The sequence below is a fragment of the Mastigoproctus giganteus genome, chromosome 9 (assembly GCF_048544385.1).
Source record: "Mastigoproctus giganteus isolate SK-2022 chromosome 9, ASM4854438v1, whole genome shotgun sequence".
Lineage (NCBI taxonomy): Eukaryota > Metazoa > Arthropoda > Arachnida > Uropygi > Thelyphonidae > Mastigoproctus > Mastigoproctus giganteus.
In genome coordinates this window covers 19,438,368-19,460,307 of record NC_143583.1, presented here as the reverse complement: position 1 = coordinate 19,460,307, position 21,940 = coordinate 19,438,368, and the positions used below count along the sequence as shown (strand labels likewise).

Below are 21,940 nucleotides of genomic sequence, written 5' to 3'. Positions count from 1 at the left end.
GCTATCACCTTTAAGGGCACAAAAGATGATACTGTTGTACACGTTGGTACTAATGATATTAAGCATGGATGATCGGAGGATTTACTTTACTAGTACAAAACAATGTTGAGGAAAGGCTACCTTGTCAGTCAATTCAGCCCTGAAGAATAGTTGTGCAAGTATCAATGGATAGAATTTTTCTCAGCATGGCCTATACTTGTTAATAAGAATGATCGGATATACTTAAATAGAAGAGGTGCAAGAATATTGGCTAATGCTATTGATGCAGTGTTAAGTGGGTTGGAAAACTGCTAGTTTGGGGAGATGCACAGGCTAACAGATTAGTGGCGACCATAAGAAGATGTTAAATTGATTCTTGCACTGTTTCTACTGGAACATGCTTAGAAAGTAAGGTGTGGGGGATTACATGGCCTGCTAGGGGTCCTCATGGGACAAGCAAATGTATGGGCTGTGTTAGCACAAACATTCTAGGAGCATACAAAATAAATTCAATGAATATGAAGTATTGGTTAAATCAGCAGATGCATCTTACATTCAGAGTGTAGTATTTGAATATGATGAATACAACATGTACAGAAAGGAGAGAATGAGGATGGGGAGGAAGAGTTATGCTCTTGGCCAAGCAATTAAATTCTAAGACAATACACCCAACCAATTGGGTGTACTGTCTTAGAATCTATGTGCTTGCCATAGATTGCTAGTGTAATGCTGAGCCAGTATGGTATGACTAGGGTTGCCAGATTTCTGTATGGATTAAAGGACATGCCAGATTTCTATGACTAGATTAAAGGACACTCAAAAAATAATTAATGCTACCACTCTCTAACTCTCAACTCCCCCTCCCTCCCACCCCAAAAAAGGAAAATTGAATGATTTTTTAATTAATAATTAAACATTTTGTTTATATTTTTTTAGAGTTTGGTTTAAAAATTATAGTTTTCATATTGACTATAAATATTTGCAAATTTTAATTTAATTTAGAATATGTGTATTTAGTGCAATTGCATCATTTATACACAACTAATTATAGTTTAGCAAATTTGGAATAGCGGCATTGTTTAAGTTACATCTCATATTGTGAATACCTTCACGACGAGTTGCCATGACATTGCACTACTTTGAATAAGTAACGTTTCACCCAAAGGAGAAGGCTGTTGTTACTTATTCTCAGTGGATACGACCACCCAGACCGGCACCATTTCAGGGCTATTTTGTATATGTGTTGGATAATAACTCAACTATCCACTTAGAAAAGCAAAAAGGTAGAGGGAAAGTAATAGTAGGAGTGGAAGAGGAAAAGAAACGGTGTAGAAGAATGAAAGGGACAGTAACTCCTTCAACTCACACTACTCAAAAACTCCTCGAATAGGCAACGCTTCCCCAGTGGAGAAGGCTGTTGTTACCTATTCTTGGAAACTCCGGACATCATCAGCCTCCCCCTGGTGCCGTTTCAGGGCTATTTGGCCCTTCTTCGGTGGGTGGGTAGGTACCCAATTGATGTAATGACGAAAAAACAGTTGTGAAGTATATTTCCACAATAGGAGAGATGCCTGATGGTGTATGATATAAGTTAAGACTCTAATGCATTAAGGGCTTAAGCCTCAAGCTGCAAAAGAGATTAGACTATGTGTATTTAGTGCAATTGCATCATTTATACATGATGTATAAATGATGCAATTGCACTAAATATTATTCGAAGTAGTTTAATGTCATGGCAACTCGTCGTGAAGGTATTCACAATATGAGATGTAACTTAAACGATGCTACTATTGCAAATTTGCTAAACTATAATTAGCTGTGAATAAATGATGCAATTGCACTAAATACACATAGTCTAATCTTTTTCGCAGCTTGAGGCTTAAGCCCTTAATGCATTAGCGTCTTAACTTATATCATACACCATCAGGCATCTCTCCTATCGTGGAAATATACTTCACAACTGTTTTGTCATCATTACATCACTTGGGTACCTACCCACCCACCGAAGAAGGGCCAAATAGCCCTGAAACGGCACCAGGGGGAGGCTGATGATGTCCGGAGTTTCCAAGAATAGGTAACAACAGCCTTCTCCACTGGGGAAGCGTTGCCTATTCGAGGAGTTTGAGTTTTTGAGTGGTGTGAGTTGAAGGAGTTACTGTCCCTTTCATTCTTCTATACCGTTTCTTTTCCTCTTCCACTCCTACTATTACTTTCCCTCTACCTTTTTGCTTTTCTAAGTCTAATAGGGACAACTGGATAGTCGAGTTATTATCCCACACAAATACAAAATAGCCCTGAAATGGTGCCGTCTGGTTGGTGGTATCCACTGAGAACAAGTAATAACAGTCTTCTCCTTCGGGTGAAGCGTTACTTATTCGAAGTAGTGCAATGTCATGGCAACTCGTCGTGAAGGTATTCACAATATGAGATGTAACTTAAACGATGCCGCTATTGCAAATTTGCTAAACTATAATTAGCTGTGTATAAATGATGAAATCTCCCCCAATCATATTCTCCACCTTGTCGCGGTGGGAGGGCTTGCTTGTCCCGATGACCCGGAGAGCTAAGTCGGCGGTAGCTTAGCTACTGGTAGGGCCTCCCAAGCCGGACAGGTCAAAGGGTAGGGGCCAGACTAAGAGAGATACCCTGGCCCTCCAGGTTGGGGGTTGCTGCAACGGGCTAGCTCCTCGTTCAGTATAAAAAATACACAAATGATAAACGACCTATAAGTGAAAATGAAAATGGACTGCACTTTCGGAAATGACTCGGCAAACGGAAAAGGACTATGATTTTGGGATGCTGGAATATTCAAGGCCTTTCAACTAAAAGAAACTTTCTTTCGGATGAACTGCAAAAATTCAAGTTAGACATCGTCGTGTTATCAGAGACAAAGAAAAAGGGATGTGGAGAGGAAATAATGGGAGAATAGTACCATTTTTGGAGTGGAGTTGATAAGAGTGAAAGATCAAGAGCAGGAGTTTCTATTGCTGTTAAAAAGAAATTGAGACACAACATCAAAAACTGGCAATTTATTAATGAAAGAATGATCTCATTGGAACTGAAAATGTATGGGAGAGAAATATGTATTTTGGGAATATATGCCCCAACTAATGACACTGCCGATACCTTGAAGGATGAATTTTGGGAGGATCTGAGAGAACTAATAGAAAAAATTCCTAAGAACAAAGAGATATTTCTAATGGGAGATTTCAATGCAAGAGTAGGAACTGAACAAAATAGCAAAGTTATTGGAAGATTTGGAGAGAAAGAGAGGAATGACAATGGAGATAGACTATACAATCTTTGTGAACAGTTCGACTTGAGAATAAACAACACATTTTTCCAACACAAGGATATCCATAAATAAACTTGGTCACAGGAGACAAGACAAATTAGATCAGTTATTTTTTATCAGTTATCAAAACATTATTTCAAAACAAAAGTATTGAAAGATGTCAGAGTTTATAGAGGAGCTGAATGTGAATCTGACCATTTTCTTGTAAAAACAACACTGAGGTGGAACTGGATTAAGAAAATATGTGTGGAGAACCAACAATGTAGGGAAGGAGAAATGCTGCAAGTGGATCAATTTAACATTGACCTACTCCAGGACGACAGCATTAGAAACAACTTCACCCAGAGACTGGATGCTGCAATTAACATAGAGATAAAAGGTAATACTGAAGAAATCTACGAATATTTAAAAAATACTGTTAAAAAAATAGCTCATGAAATCCTAGGCAAAAAGAAGAGCCAAGGACCAAAAAACCTGGATTACAGAGAAAGTAAGAGCTGCTGTAGAGGAAAAGAAACTTGCATATCAGAAATGGCTGGGTGATAGGAATGATGCATATAGGAACATTTATGTTTAAAAAAAGAAAATAGCCAATCGGTTGGTAGTAGAAGCGAAAAATGAAGAATGGGATAGGATATGCGCAACTATTAATAGCAAATTGGGCTTCAAGCAATCAGCGGAATCATGGAAGGTCCTTAAAAACTTGAGAAAACAGAATAAACACAATGCTGGTTTGCAATTAATACCTTTGAAAGACTGGACGGAGTACTATGAAGGACTTTTAAAAGAAGACTGGGAAAAGTTCAAGACGATGGAGGATTTTGGTGTGGAAGACTCGGACTTAAAAGTTTCTGTTAGGGAAGTGGAACTCCTGCTAAAGGAAGGAAGGTCCAGGTGATTTGCCATTCGGCAAATCACCTGGACCTGGAGGAGTTTACATGGTACTTCTGAAATATGGAGGAAGAGGAGTGGCTGTTCTGATACAAAAACTGTTAAACAGTATACTGAGAGGAGAAGAAATACCGAAAGAAATGATAACAGGATATATTACATCAATTTATAAGAAGGGCAATCGGAAAAGCTGTTCAAATTACAGAGGAATATGCATCCTGAACCCGCTGTTAAAGATCCTTGGAAAATGGATCAGGAACCATTTAGAAGCCCGAATCGAGGTATCAGAAGAACAAAGTGGTTTTTCAGCTGGGAGGTCATGTATAGATCATATCTCAACAGTACGCAGATCCTTGAAAAATGCCAATCAAAAGGGAAAAAAAATCCTTATGATTTTCATTGACCTTGAAAAGGCATATGACGGTGTTCCAAGAAAACTCTTATGGGAAGCACTGAAAGAGGCAAATATTGATGGATAACTGATTAACATTATTAAGGCAATTTACAGGAATAATAGATGCATAATTAAAGTGGGATCAGCTTTTTCACCTGAATTCCACACTTCAAAAGGCTTATTACAAGGTTGTTGCATGTCACCAACACTTTTCAAAATTTATATCGACATCTGCCTAAGATCCTTGTCAAAAAAATGTAATAAAATGGGATTGCCGATTAATAAGAACACCTATATTCACAATTTACTTTTTGCCGATGATCAGGTGGTGATAACACAAGACTTAGAAGATGCAAAGTATGCATGTCATCAATTGTTTGAGGAATATAAACAATGGGGTCTAAAAATCAATTTTAGCAAGACTGAAATGTTGTCTTCAGGGCCAGGACACGTTCTAAATATTGCAGGTTTTAAAATCAAACAAGTCGATAAATTCAATTATTTGGGATCAATCTTACAAAGTGATGGATCATCCCACGCAGAGATCAATAAGAGAATTACAGACGGCAGAAAGGCTATCGGCATGTTAAACTCTGTTCTGTGGAGCAAAAATATCTTAAATAAAACAAAGAAACTTATATTTCAAACGATTGTACAAAGTCTTCTATTGTATGGAGTGTAAACCCGGACATTGAATAAGCGAGCGGAAAACAAATTGCTCTCCACAGAAATGGATTTTTGGAGACGCTCAGCAGGAACTTCTAGAAGAGACAGAAAATGGAATGAAGACATAAGGGAAAAAAATGGAAGTGAAAAAGACTATTATTGACACCATCAAAGAAAAGCGTCTAACATGGTATGGACATGTAAAACGGATGCAAGAAAACAGATATCCAAAGGCTATCCTGGAATGGATACCTCCTGGAAGGAGAAGAGGAAGACCTGAGAGGACATGGATGGATGGAGTACAGGAGTGCATGACAGCCCGAGGCTTAACCGACAAAGACACTTTGAACCGCACTTTATGGCGGGAAAAAATTCTTAACAAGAAATAACTTGTAGGCTGAGGAAACCCATTATAAATGGAAATACTCCTCTTGAAGAAGATAAATGATGCAATTGCACTAAATACACATAGTCTAATCTCTTTCGCAGCTTGAGGCTTAAGCCCTTAATGCATTAGTCTTAACTTATATCATACACCATCAGACATCTCTCATATTGTGGAAATATACTTCACAACTGTTTTGTCATCATTACATCACTTGGGTACCTACCCACCCACCAAAGAAAAGCCAAATAGCCCTGAAACGGTGACGTCTGGGTGGTGGTATCCACTGAGAATAAGTAACAACAGTCTTCTCCTTAGGGTGAAGCGTTACTTATTCGAATTAGTGCAATGTCATGGCAACTCGTCGTGAAGGTATTCACAATATGAAATGTAACTTAAACGATGCCGCTATTGCAAATTTGCTAAACTATAATTAGCTGTGTATAAATGATGCAATTACACTAAATACACATAGTCTAATCTCTTTCACAGCTTGAGGCTTAAGCCCTTAATGCATTAGAGTTTTAATTTAGAATTTAAAATATTTAATGGTAAACCATGGCTTTTTATGGGGAAGGATATGGAGTGATATAAGGATAATGAATGATATGGATGATATAAAAAGCATAAATTGATCCAAATATTTTAATGCAAGTTTAGTGCATTAATTCACATCAAGCTAAAGTAATTTTAGGTAGGTGAAAAAAAAGCAAAAAAAAAAAAAAAACTTACTGGATTAATAGCTAGAAATCATCCATACTGAACATATTTTGTACTGCTTCGAGCAAACTTAAGAACTTTAGCATCGTTTTTAATTTTAATTTTCTCAGAAAAATCTAAACAATTATCTTTAAAATTAAAGTAGGTCATTAGTTCACTTATTATGAGTGAAACTGAGCATCTATTTTGCCCATCCCCCCATTTCGAGTTCATTACACTAAAAATCCTTTCTGAATTTTCCGAAGTCCCCAGCACTGAAAAAACATATGAAATGACCTTGAAAATATTTGAAAGCTTAAAATCAACACGTGTCTGGAGACTAGGAAAATTACAGTGCCTAGTCTCCAGACACCGTAATTTGCAAAACTTAAGCCTTTCTTCGTAAGAGCAACCCTTTGTTCCATTCACTAATCTTGTTGCCCTTCTCTGTACTCATTCCAGCAGCTCTACATCCTTCTTGAAATGTGGCCTCCAGACCTGTATACAATACTCAAAGTGTGGCCTGACCATTGGCTTATACAAGGGAATAATCACCTCCTTATCCCTGCTAGAAAAATTCCTGTATATCATTGACAAGACACCATGAGCTACTCTTGCAGCCCATCTACACTACTCAGAGAACTTCACATCTGCCTGCACAAACACCCCCAAGTCTCTTTCATTCTCTACCACTGTCAGTGTAGTACCACACAGTTGATACATTGCTCTGGGGTTGCTGTTTCCCATATGTAGTACTTTACATTTGTCAACGTTAAACTTCATTTGCCACCTCTCAGCCCATCTGCTCAACCTTTCCAGATCCTGTTGTAGTAGCATAGCGTCAGTAGTGTCCGTAACAACCCTGCTAACCTTTGTATCATCTGCAAACTTGGACATTAAGATTGATATACCATCATCAATATCATTTATAAATACAGAAAACAATAATGGACCCAACACTGAACCCTGAGGGACTCCACTAATAACATTAGTCCACGATGGGCTGTGTCCATTGATTACCACTCTCTGTCTTCTCCCACTCAACCATCCCTTTATCCTTAGCAGCAATTTGCCTCCAATGCCACACTGCTCCAATGTGTGCAGCAGTCTTCCATGTGCAACAGTATCAAAAGCCTTTCTAAGATCCAAATATATAATATCAAAGTTATTCCTTGCATGGGCAGGGTGGTAATCAATATGTGCTGCTCTTCGTGGACTAATGTTATTAGTGGTGTCCCACAGGGTTCGGTGTTAGGTCCTCTGTTGTTCTGTATATTTATCAATGATATTGATGAAGGTATATCAGGCTTAATGTCGAAGTTTGCAGATGATACAAAGGTTGGCAGGGTTGTTAATGACAGTAATGGCAGTGTGCTACTGCAACAGGATCTAGATAATTTGGGCAGATGGGCTAAGAAGTGGCAACTGAAGTTTAACCTTGACAAATGCAAAGTACTGCATATGGGTAGAAGTAACCCCAGAGAAACGTACCAACTGTGTGGTACTACACTTAAGGTGGTAGAAAATGAAAAAGACCTGGGAGTAATTGTGCAGTCAGATATGAAGTTTATTGAGCAATGCAGACAGGCTGCCATGGCAGGTAATGGGGTTTTGTCAATGATATATAGGAATTTTGCTAGCAGGGAGAAGGAGGTGATTGTCCCTCTGTTTAAGGCAATGGTCAGGCCACGCCTTGAGTACTGCGTACAGGTCTGGAGGTTTCATTTTAGAAAAGTTGTAGATTTACTTGAGCGTGTACAGAGAAGGGCAACAAGATTGGTGAGGGGAATGAAGGGAACCTTTTACCAAGAGAGGCTTAAGTTCTGCAAATTGCAGTGGCTGGAGACTAGGCACCTGCGCGGTGATCTGATTGAGGTATATAAGGCCTTGAATGGGTTGAGCACGCTGAATTCTGATGGAATCCTTCCACTTGTTCAGATTACGAACTTAAGGGGGCATAAATTCAAATTAAGAAAAGACAGATGTAGAATAGATGTGCGGAAAATTGCCTTTAGCCAGCGGGTGGTTAATTGCTGGAACAAACTTCCATCTGTCGTTGTGGAAGTTGATAGGTTGAATAAATTTAAGGAGGAACTGGACAGGCATTTGGAGGGAATGGAGCGATTTTCTTTTCTTTTTTTTTTTTTGGCTGATGCTGCATAAGCTCATACACTTGCTTTCTTGCATCACATGCCACTACTACTACTACTACTACTACTCAACCCAATTCAAGCTTTAAACACTACAATAAGGTCTCCTTGCAGATGTCTAGCTTCTACACATTGCAATTAGCATTGGTAGAGGCATATGATGCAAGGAAGCAAGCTTATACAGCATCAGCCAAAAAAAAAACCCTTCCCATTTCAATGCTTGTCTAGTTCTGCCTTGAATTTATTTAAGGTGTTAACTTCTACAATGACAGATGGAAGTTTGTTCCAGCAATCAACCACCTGCTGGATAAAGGCAAATTTCCGCACATCTATTCTACATCTCTTTCCTCAATTTGGATTTATACCCTCTCAGGAAGAGGAAGAATCTCATCAGCACTGAGCTTGCTCAAATCATTCACGGCCTTATACACCTTGATCAGATCAGATCATCTCATATATGCCTAGTCTTCAGACACAATTTCTTTGCCGTAGTTTCTAGACACAACAATTTGTGTCTGGAGACTAGGACAATGAAATTGATGTTCCCCTCATCAATTTTGTTGCCCTTCTCTGTACTCATTCCAGCAGCTCTACTTCCTTCCTAATATGAGCTCTCGAGACCTGTATGCAGTACTTAAGGTGTGGCCTTAAGTACTGCCTTATACAAGGGGATAATTATCTCCTTATCCTTGCTAGTAAAATTCCTGTAAATCATTGCCAAGACCCCATGACCTATTCAGGCAGCCTGTCTGCACTGCTCAGAAACCTTCATATCTGACTGGAAAATTACCCGCAGGTCTCATTCATTCATTCTCCACTACCCTGAGTTTAACACCACCCAGTTCATACATTTCTCTGGGGTTACTACTACCCACATGCAGTACTGCAGTACTTTGCATTTTTTAAATGTTAAACTTCAGTTGCCACTTCTCAGGCCATTTTCTCAACTTTTCCAGATCCTGTTGCAGCAGCATACTGTTATTATTCATATTAACAACACTGCAACCTTTGTATCAATCTGCAAACTCTGACATTAAGCTTGATACACCATCAATATTACTGATAAATATACAAAACAAGAATGGGCTCAATGGGGTGGTGGGATCAATCCAGTTATATTAAAGGAGGTGGCAAAGCAACTAAGCAAACCCTTAGCCATAATTATGAGAGCATCCTTGGACTCAGGGGAGGTTCCCACGGATTGGAGGTGTGCAAATCTATCCCCAATTCACAAAGGGGGATCGAAGGGTGACACGAGTAATTACAGACCAGTTAGTTTAACTTCTGTTCCGGGTAAAATAATGGAGTCACTGGTAAAAGATGCATTGCAGGATCATCTAGACAAGACTGCAGCAATAATTCAGACACAGCATGGGTTTGTTAAGGGAAAGTCTTGTCTGACAAATTTGATAGGATATTATGATGTGGTTACAAAGGAACTGGATGCAAAAAATAATTTTGATATCATATATTTGGATTTCAGGAAAGCTTTTGACACTGTTGTGCATGGAAGACTATTGTACAAATTGGAGCAGAATGGTATTAAGGGTAAGTTGCTACAATGGATAAAAGGATGGTTATGTGGGAGAAGACAGAGGGTGGTAATCAATGGGTGCTGCTCTTCGTGGACTAATGTTATTAGTGGAGTCCCACAGGGTTCGGTGTTGGGTCCACTGTTGTTTTGTATATTTATCAATGATATTGATGAAGGTATATGGCTTAATGTTGAAGTTTGCAGATGATACAAAGGTTGGCAGGGTTGTTAATGACAGTAATGGCTGTGTGCTACTGCAACAGGATCTGAATAATTTGGGCAGATGGGCTAAGAAGTGGCAACTGAAGTTTAACCTTGACAAATGCAAAGTACTGCATATGGGTAGAAGTAACCCCAGAGAAACGTACCAACTGTGTGGTGCTACACTTAAGGTGGTAGAAAATGAAAATGACCTGGGAGTAATTGTGCAGTCAGATATGAAGTTTTCTGAGCAATGCAGACAGGCTGCCAGGACAGGTCATGGGGTTTTGTCAATGATATATAGGAATTTTGCTAGCAGTGAGACGGAGGTGATTGTCCCTCTGTATAAGGCAATGGTCAGGCCATGCCTTGAGTACGGCGTACAGGTCTGGAAGACTCATTTTAGGAAGGATATAGATTTACTTGAGCGTGTACAGAGAAGGGCAACAAGATTGGTGAGGGGAATGAAGGGATCCTCTTACCAAGAGAGGCTTAAGTTCTGCAAATTGCAGTGGCTGGAGACTAGGCACCTGCACGGTGATCTGATTGAGGTGTATAAGGCCTTGAATGGGTTCAGCACGCTGAATTCTGATGGGATCCTTCCACTTGTTCAGATTACGAACCTAAGGGGGCACAAATTCAAATTAAGAAAAGACAGATATAGAATAGATGTGCGGAAATTTGCCTTTAGCCAGCGGGTGGTTAATTGCTGGAACAAACTTCCATCTGTCGTGAAAGTTGACAGGTTAAATAAATTTAAGGAGGAACTAGACAGGCATTTGGAGGGAATGGTGTGATTTTTTTTTTTTTTTTTTTTGGCTGGTGCTGCATAAGCTCATACACTTGCTTTCTTGCAACACATGCCACTACTACTACTACTCTGGGGTTACTATACCCATATACAGTATTCTGCATTTGTCAATGTTAAACTTCAGTTGCCACCTTTCAGCCCATCTGCCCAATTTTTTCTGGATCTTGTTGCAGTAGCATACTGTTATTAACAACCCTGCCAACCTTCACATTGTCTCCAAACATGGATATTAAGACTGATTTACCTCATCAATATCAATGATAAATATATAAAACAATGATGGTCCCAATATAGAACCCTGGGGGACAGCACTAATAACATTAGTCCATGAAGAGCAGTGGACTAATGATAATCGCTCTCTGTCATCTATCACTCAACCAACCCTTTATCCGTAGCAGTAACTCACCCTTAACATCACACTGCTCCGATTTGTACAGCAGTCTTTTATGGGCAACAGTATCAAAAGCTTCCCTGAAATTCAAGTATATGATATTAAACTTATTCTTTGAGTCCAGTTCCTTTGTTTCTGCATTATCCAAACAAATTGGCCAGACAAGATTTCCTCTTCATAAACCCATGCTTCGTCAAAAGTATAATTGCACTCCTGTCTTGATGGTCCTGCATTAGTTCTTTAACCATCACCTCCATTAATTTCCTCAGAACAGAAGTTAAACTAATAGGTCTATAATTACTCACGTCACCCTTTGATCCCTCTTTATGAATTGGGGATACAATTTGCACATCTCCAGTCTGTAGGGACATCCCCTGAATCCAAGGATGCTCTCAGAATTATGGCGAATGATTTGTTACTTCCTTTGTTGCCTCCTTTAATAAAACTGGATAGATCCCATCCACCTCAGGTGACTTTCTTAGGGTTAACATCAACAATTTCTCCTCCACTTTCCTCTCAGTTATTACAAAATAATTTATCTGCCTGTTAGAGTTTGATACGCTTCTGGTCTCTACTTCCCTACAGAATTCATCATGGGTGAATGTAGATGCAAAATACTCATTCAGTTTGTCAGCTACCTGAACAAAATCATCAACGATCTATATCAAGTGTACCAATCTGATTCATCACCTTTCCTCTACAGTTTATACAAGTAAAGAAGTCTTTGCTGTATTTCTTTGAATCCTTGGCCAAAGATTACTCATAATTTGCCTCCGATTGATTACAGAGAGGCTTATATATCTACCATAGTCTTCTGTGTCGTCTGATAATTTATATGCATCCCATGCATTTTTCTTCTCTGCCACAAGTCTCATTAGTTCATCTGACTTTCATTTAGGCCTAAACCTTGAACAGTATTTTTTAGTTGGTATTTTTTTTTTTTTTTTTTTTTTTTTTTATGTGAATCCCAAACACGAGAGGTATTAGTACCTATAGTACTTAGTTTCCTGCTTGGGTTGGAGGTTAGGAAGACGAAAGAAGATTTTTGTTGACATTGGACTTGAACTTCTGTAGATGGTAATTTTCAGAAAATACGTATGAAGGAAGGTTGTTCCAGAAAACGGCAGTTGAATGAATAAATGAGGAAGATGAAAAGTTGGTTCTGTGGGTTTGAAGTTGGACAGTAAACAGATGTTGGCTGGTGGCGGCACGTGTTCGGACTGTTTTGAAAGAGACAGCGGGAATTATAGAAGCCAATTAAGAAGAAAAGTGCCCATGGAAGTATCTGTAGAAGAGGCATGCAGCAGAAACAGTACGTCTATGAGAAAGCGAGTGGAGAGATTCTGTTAGAGATGAATCATTAATTAACCTAACTGCCCTCTTCTGAATGGAATCAAGAAGCCTGAGAGAGGTTTTGGGGGCACCACCTCAGATGTGGGAACAATATTCCATGGCAGGGCAGATTTGCGATTTATACAGAGTGAGCAGCTGTTTGGAAGAAAAGTAACGCCGAGAGCGAAAGAGAAAACCAAGTTTTTTAGATGCAGAGGAAGCAATATTTGTAACGTGCTTGTGCCAAGAGAGATTAGAAGTCAGGGTAATCCCCAAAAGAGATATATCATTTTGCCTAGAAATCGGAGTGTCACTAAAGATAAGCATAGGAGCAGGAGAATCCTTTTTGTGAGATATAAGACAAGACTGAGTTTTGAAAGGATTGAAATCAATTAAGTTGTCTTTGCCTCACTGGAGAATTACCTGAAGATCGGCATTTAAGGAATTGGTAGCAGATTTTCGAGAAGTTGAGCTGATTAAGCAGGACAAGGTTTCGCAAAATGGAAAGTGGAATGCAATGTGCTATCATCAGCAAAACTGGATAGGATTTCCAGTCAATGGAAGAAGGTCATTAATATACAAAAGGAAAAGAGTGGGGGAAAGAACTGAACCTTGGGGGACACCGGCATTAGTGGAGAAGTTAGAACACAGAGAGCCATCTACCATCACCCTCAGTGAGCGATCAGAGAGAAAACTGGATAACCAATTACTAAAAACAGTTGGCAAACCATAAGATGGAAGCTTGTTTGGAAGACCTTTATGCCAAACACGATCAAAAGCCTTTGATATGTCAAGAGCAACTACTTGTGTTTCACCGAACCTTTCCATTGAATTAGTCCATAAATGGGTAACATAAGCCAGAATATCATCAGTGGATTGACACTGACGGAATCCATACTAGCGATCGTTGATCAGATGAAAGGTTTCTAGGTAGTTTAAGAGTTGGCGGTTAATGGATTTCTCCATTACTTTAGAAAGATTAGAAGTAATTGCAATGGGACGATAATTGGATGGGAGGGATTTGTCACCCTTTTTTAGGAACTGGCTGGATATGAGCAAATTTCCAAGCAGAAGGAAAAACATCTTTGGAATAAGAAAGTGAAAAAAGGCGGCAAAGAATAGCAGTAAGTTCAGGAGCACAGGTTTTGAGAACAAGTGGAGAAATACCATCAGGACCTGGAGCTTTCTTAGCATCAAGATTCATCAAAATCCTCCTGATATCCTTTTGATGGAAGACCACAGGAGGCATTGAATGGAGCGTGTTGGGAATGGTGGGAGGTCTTTTACAAAGATCATTAATACATGAGCTGGAAGAAAAATGGGATGCTAGGAGGTCAACTTTATCCTTGGCTGAAGTGACAACAGAACCATCTGGTTTGGACAGAGGTAGGAGCAGAGATGGGCAAAAGTTGCGGCCAATAGCTTTGGCAAGAGACCAGAATGCTCGACTACCATTAGGGCAAGAAGCAAATTTTCTACTTTTAGCCTGTTAAAACTCTAGTTTGGACTGATTAATAACTACTTTACAATTGTTGTAAGCTTTGATGCAGGCAGAAAATGAAACTGAAGAATTAGAAAGAAGCCAATTACGATATGCAACATTCTTCTCTTGAACAGCCTTAGCACATTTATTGGAAAACCAAGGTTTAGATAAAGGACGAGATTTTAAAGTGGAGTGGGGGATAAAGGATTCCATTCCTGCAAGAATAATTTCACTGACACGATCTGAGCAAACGTTGACATCAGAAGTTTCGACACAGTAATCCGACCATGGAAAAGAAGAAAAGAAGTCTCACAGGTCATCCCATTTTGCATTCTTGTAATGCCAAACAACAGGAGGTTGGGAATAGCCATTGGATAAAGGCTCCATTGGAGAAGAGACAATCACCAAGTTGTGATCTGAAGTGCCTAAAGGACCTCTCACTTCGATTGTGTACTTAGAAAGGTTGTTTGTGAGAAAAAGATCAAGCGTATTGGCTGTATGATTAGGATTGTCCGGTATTCTTGTAGGTAAATGAACAATCTGTGCTAGGTCATTAGTAATTGCAAAAGCTTCAGCATCTCGACCTGCTGGGTCGGTGTGACTAGAAAACGGAAGCCAGCTGGAGTTGTGAACATTAAAATCACCAAGGAAAATTACCCCACTGTTAGGAAAGTTGGACTGGAGAAAGTCAAGTTGCAAAGAGGAAGTCAAAGAGCTCCAAGTGATTAGTGGAGTTGGGAGAACGGTAGAGACAACAGATGAATTTGACACAATGAGGTAGAGAGATTTTAAACCAGAGAGAGGAGATTCCAAATTGCCAAGTCTCTGACAGGGAATATCAGAACGAACATATGCACAAGTACCACCTTTGAGGCGAAAGGAGGCGCCTCCGTAGCCAGGTGGGAAGGATCAGCAGTGCGCAGCACACGCTTCTTGATTAGACCAGGGTTCGAGCCCGTCACCACCAAATACGGAGGATGCGGAAAGGTCAGGGAATGACCAACGCATATCCCGGAGTAATATGGCCTTAGTTGCTAATGCTCCTAAAAACCACATAACAACCACCTTTGAGGCGAAAGGAATCATACAGCGAATAATTTGGGCATCTGAGATGAGCAGTAGTTGAATCAACCGATAACTGAGATTCTGTCAGAAAAAGTACATGGGGTTTGGCAGACTGCAAGTGGAAATGGACATCGTTGAGATTAGAATTGAGACCACGTATATTTGTGAAATGAATCAGAAAGTGTTTGGGAGGTTTAGATCTTTTTGCAGATAAGCTTGCTCTATTAGTTTGACAATTCATGGTGTATTCAATAGTAAGAAAAAGTAGGTGGGACATGCTGTATGAAGTAATGAAATTTTTGGATATGGCGTACATGTGGTAAGAATATACCCAGATCCTTGACATAACGTTGCCTCGACAATGCTCCCCGCATACACACTACTCGGACTCCCTCCAGTCACTATCTGGCAGAGTAGAGGTAGCAAGATTATACACTAGCTGAATCCGGAAGCCTCCTAGAGAGTTACCAATAGGTTCGGTCCGGTGTACTAACTAGCGGCCAGCCTGCGAACACCGTTTTAGAGCTGTACCTTCGAAATGTAAGGAATATTGGATCTCGCCACGACGCTCATCATAACCTCAAAAGTCATCAATCATACTGCATGATGGAAAAGATAGGGAACGGTTGACCGGAACTTAGCTCTAGAGACTAAACATGGTTCCACCACTTCAAGCCTCCAATAAGCAAAGTGGTGGTATTTCACCAGTTGATGAGAGTCATCTACCACCTAGTACTGCCTGGTAACATAGAGGGGTGGCATTCCTCCATGTGGTGTGTGGCACCACACCTCGACCCCTGCTTACGTTGGTTCACACCTGGGTGGTCACCCACCATGTACTTGTGCATGGAGGTTATACCCAGGATTACTAACAGTCCCACCATCGTGAAGGTGCAAGCAGAGGATTTGGCTGTCACAGACCGTCCGGACTTCGCCGAAATTGGGTCCACTTGACTTGAGTATCACTCGAATATCAGTTCCATCAGCGTTTTAGACTCCCAGGTAGCAAGTACAGTTTGTCTGGCATATCTGAGAGAATGTCTGTGACAACCTCAAGGACCAATGAAAAGCCTACTAGCTTCCAAAATTAATTCCTTGAATGCTTCCCATTTAGAATTTGCTGTTAGTAACATCATCAGTTGGTCCCACTGTATAGAATTTAAAAACTGTGTAAGACCACAATAGTCACCTTTATTAAGCAAAACCCTTCTCTTTATCTCTGATGATAGTTAAATCTTTAAATAAATCCCACATGGGTACACTGTGATTGCTTCCACCTAGTGGTTCCTTTATATGCAGATTCTTAATGTATGAATAATCACTGCTGATAATCAGATGAAGAGTGTTACTCCCTCTGATTGCCTCTCAAACACACTGCTGTAGAAAACAATTATCCAATAAATCTACAAGTCTTCCTGGTGTGTTAGTCACCAACCCACAAGTTCCAGTCAATATCTGGGAAGTTAAATCCCCTATTAAAAGATATTATGATTTATTGGTTCAATCTATTTTTCTGTACAGTTGTTCGTTGTACTCATCAGAGTCATCAGGCCTATAACATACTCCTACTCTCATTTTTCCTCTACCAGTGCTTATATCACACTAAACTGACCAAACATTGCACTGTCCACCAACATCAATTGGATACACTTCCCTAAATTTTATGTGTTTCTTAACTAACAGCATAACCCCTCTTCCCTTCCTGTACACATTGTACTCCCCAAATTCCAATTCTGCACTGCTTATATCTGTGTGACACCATGTCTCTGATATCCCAACAACACTGCCTTTGATGTCTTGACTAGCACTTCAAGCTCATCAAATTTATTAACTATACTCCTAGCATTGGTGTAAATGCAAGTATACATGCACCTGTTCCTATTCTTAGTTACCCTAACACAGCCCATGTATTTACTTGTTCCACTATGACTTCCAGCAGTCCGGGAAATCTCCATTGCCTTGCTTTCCAGGCTGCTGCTCATTGTAATAGAAGCAGTGCAAGAATCACTTTTGCCTCTGCCTGTAGCCACTGTTAACCTTTTAGTCTGTGTATCTCTTCAAGCCTGCAGTTTTCTGACCCATCTATCACTGTCTCGATAGCATCAGCAAATATTGCACCCTTTCTATTTAAGTGTATCCCATCCCTGTAAAAGCGGTTTCTCCTGTTAACAAGCACTGACCACACTGAGAAAAATTCTACCACATGAGCCTTGCACAATCTCTTCAGGGCCGAACTCTTTGACAAGGCCTTTTATTGTGTCCTGGCAGAATTGCAGACACTTTACAATTTATCCTTAACTCTTGACCTTTTTTTAACATTGACCCGTTCTTGTTAAGTAAATCTGCAGATCTGCTACTGTTAATGTCATTAGTGCCAACATGTACAACAGTATCACCTTTTATGCCTTTAAAAGATATCTGTTCTACAACATCATCAACATCTGCTCCTGGCAAACATACCCTGGTCCTATTCCACCTATCCTTTTTGCACAATATATTTCTCGTTTCCCTAACAACAGGATCACAGACAATAACTAGCTCATGTGGGACCAGTACCACTGTGTTGCTGATGTACAAGAGTGAGCTCTGGCATGGATTTCGGCAGCTGAGAGCTTGATGGGATCCCCATTTTAATTCCTTCGAGGGCATCTACTCTACTCAGCTAGATAGGTATTTCGAACGAACGGAGGGGTGAAGTGGAAGGGGTTTTTTTTTTTTTTTTTGGCTGATGCTGCATAAGCTTGCTTTCTTGCATCATATGCCTCTACTAATGCTAATGCTAATACTCTTCAACTCTTATAGATGCCCATCAGAATGCTGAGTTGGCATCTAATTTCTTCACACTCTGCACCTACACACACACAAAGACATCCTCCTTGGCTAGATCATGTCCTGTTACAGAAAGATCCACAAACATTTCACAAGTTGCACATTTTTTTAGGCAGTGATGCATTGGAGAATCGCCCCCTTAGGTTCTTACCTGAGCGACAGCATTCCCGCTTCTTTGTCCCCATTGCTATGCTGCTATAGTCTGGGGCATGATTTCTGTTCAAATACAATTTAATTGATTAACAATGAAAATTAATAAGATTTATAAATTTAACTAGTTAATTGACAATACTACACTAAGCCAATTGATTCCTAAATGTAGTAATTAAGTATTATGCTATCTAGTTTACATTATACCTTGTGCTATCAAGTTCAAGATATATGTTACACTACACCGTAACGATCACAATGTTAAATTAGTTATATCCTTAGCTAAACACAAAAGAGATATATGCCCAATAAGTGATTAGAATTTATAAGTTAATTATAATATATAAGAAAATTATCCAACTAACACCGACCTAAGTGATTCAAACTCTAGAGCTACCTATTTACCACAATTCCTCTATTCACTATATAATTATAACAATGGTGGCAAGATTTGAATACTACAAAGGTTCTATGTATATTAAGTTAAGTAGTAACCTACAAAATCTCTAGCTAAATTAAAGAATAAAAAATGAAAGAACCCCATGACTGTCCTAGCAACCAATCTGCACTACTCAGAAAACTTGGTCAGATCATCCAAATTCCTCCCACCCAGGGTTTTTTTTTATTTCTACTACCTTGAATGCTAACTAAATGGTATGTTATTCTTGAATTATTGCTACCCAATTGCAGTACCTTGCATTTTTAGCATTAGTAGAGGCATATGATGTAAGAAAGCAAGCTTATGCAGTGTCAGCCAAAAAAAAAAAAAAAAAAAAAAACCACTCCCATTTCACCCCTCCCATTTCACCCCTCCGTTTGTTCAAAATACCTGTCCAGCTGAGCCTTAAATTTATTTAGGCTATCAACTTCCACAACAAGGGATGGAAGTCTGTTCCACCAACCAACTATCCGTTGGCTAAAGGCAAATTTCCGCACATCTATCCTACATCTGTCTTTCCTCAATTTGAATTTATGCCATCTCAGGTGATTATTCTGAGCAAAAGGAAAAATCCCATCGGCATTGAGCATGCTCAAACCATTCCAGGCTTTATACACCTTGCCGGTGCCTAGTCTCCAGAAACTGTAATTTGCAAAACTTAAGCCTTTCTTCGTAAGAGCAACCCTTTGTTCCATTCACTAATCTTGTTGCCCTTCTCTGTACTCGTTCCAGCAGCTCTACATCCTTCTTGAAATGAGGCCTCCAGACCTGTATACAGTACTCAAGGTGTGGCCTGACTATTGCCTTATACAAGGGAATAATCACCTCCTTATCCCTGCTAGAAAAATTCCTGTATATCATTGACAAGACACCATGAGCTACACTTGCAGCCCGTCTGCACTACTCAGAGAACTTCATATCTGCCTGCACAATTACCCCCAGGTCCTTTTCATTCTCTACCACTGTCAGTGTAGTACCACAGAGTTGATACATTGCTCTGGGGTTACTGTTTCCCATATGTAGTACTTTACATTTGTCAATGTTAAACTTCATTTGCCACCTCTCAGCCCATCTGCTCAACTTTCCAGATCCTGTTGCAGCAGCATAGCATCAGTAGTGTCCTTAACAACCCTGCCAACCTTTGTATCATCTGCAAACTTGGACATTAAGCTTGATATACCATCATCAATATCATTTATAAATACAGAAAACAATTATGGACCCAACATTGAACCCTGAGGGACTCCACTAATAACATTAGTCCACAATGAGCAGTGTCCACTGATTACCACTCTCTGTCTTCTCCCCCTCAACCACCCCTTTATCCATAGCAGCAATTTGCCTCCAATGCTATACTGCTCCAATTTGTGCAGCAGTCTTCCATGTGCAACAGTATCAAAAGCCTTTCTAAGATCCAAATATATAATATCAAAGTTATTCCCTGCATCCAGTTCTTTGGTGACTGCATCATAGTATCCAATCAAATTGGTCAGGCAAGACTTTCCCTTAACAAAACCATGCTGTTTCCAAGCTATAACTGAAGTCTTGTCTAGAAGTCATAACTGAAGTATTGTCTTTAACATTTATCAATGTTAAACTTCAATTGTCATTTCTCAGCCCATGTACCTAACTTGTCCAGGTTTTGTTGTAGAATCATAACCTGATTACTATCATTAACCATTTAAATCCAACTACTCATCTATCTCATTTCAAATGATGAGCTAATGAGACGGAGAATGAAGGCTGAACTCATTCTGTCTGTTCAGCAGATTTTTTTCTATCTCATTATCAACAGCTGCTTTTCTAAGATTGAGAGAAAAACATTTTACACCCTTCCCCTCAACAGTAATCATCACTGATATAAAATGAAGTAGTGGTAGTAGTAGTAATCGAGGCAAGTAATACAAGAAAGCAAGCTTATGTAGCATTAGCACAAAACAAAAAAAAAAAAAAAATTTCACGCATCCATTCCCTCTAAATGTTTGTCTAGTTTAGTACACGAAGAGCAGCATCCATTAATTACCTCTGTTTTCTCCAACTCAACCACCCTTTTATCCATTGTAGCAACTTGCCCTTAATACTACACTGCTCCAATTTGTACAGTAGTCTTCCATGCACAGAGCCAAAAGCTTTCCTGAAATCCAAGTATATGATATCAAAATTATTTGTTTGCATCCAGTTCCTTTGTAACTGCACATAATATCCAATCAAATTTTTTTAGAAAAGCCTTTCGCTTAACAAACCCATGCTGTGTCTGAATTATTACTCCAGTCTTGTCTAGATGATTCTGCAATGCATCTTTAACCAGTAACTCCATTATTTAGTTGATATAGAAGAACAGTGCACTGTTGAGTCAGTTTGGTGTGACATAAGCACTGCGAAAGCAAAAATAAGAGTAGGAGTGTGTTATAGGCCTGATGACTTGAATGAGTACAATGAACAATTGTACAGAGAAATAGAGTGGGCTAGTAAATCGGAATGTCTTATAATGGGGGATTTTAACTTCCCAGATATTGACTGGAACTTGTGGGTTGGGCACTCACACACTAGTCAGACTTTTGTGGATTTGTTGGATGATTGTTTTCTGCAGCAGCATGTTCGAGAGGCAACCAGAGAAAGTAATACTCTTGATCTGGTTATCAGCAGTGATCATTCATGTATTAGGAATTTGCAGATAAAAGAACCACTAGGTGGCAGTGATCACAGTGTACTGACGTGGGATTTACTTAAAGATTTAATTACCATCAGGGGTAAAGGAAAGGGTTTTTGCTTCCGTAAAGGCGAGTACAGTGGTCTCCGACAGTTTTTAAATTCTGTACAGTGGGATCAACTGACGATGTTACCTACAGTAAATTCTAAGTGGGAAGCATTCAAGGAATTAATCGTGGAAGCTACTAAAAGTTTCATACCTATTAAGAAATATTGTTCAAGGTTTAGGCCTAAATGGTTGTCAAATGAACTAATGACACTCGTAACAGAGAAGAAAAATGCATGGGATGCATATAAATTATCAAGCGACTCAGAAGCCTATGGCAGATATAAGTTAATCTGTAATCAGGTCACAAAGGAGGTTCGGCAGGCGAAGGCAGATTACGAGAAATCCTTGGCAAAAGATGCTAAGAAAAACAGCAAGGATTTCTTTACTTATATAAACTCTAAAAGGAAGGGGATGAATCTGATTGGTCCACTTGACATCGATGGTTCGACTGTTGATGATCCTGCTCAGATAGCAAACAAACTGAATGA

The 21,940-nt window shown here is 39.5% G+C and overlaps 1 protein-coding gene across 1 annotated transcript in view; it reads right to left on the bottom strand.

Moving 5' to 3' along the window:
• The window catches only part of LOC150080070 (DNA repair protein XRCC1-like), a 179,056-nt gene that overhangs the window by 73,374 nt on the left and 83,742 nt on the right, over positions 1-21,940 (bottom strand). The window lies entirely within an intron of this gene.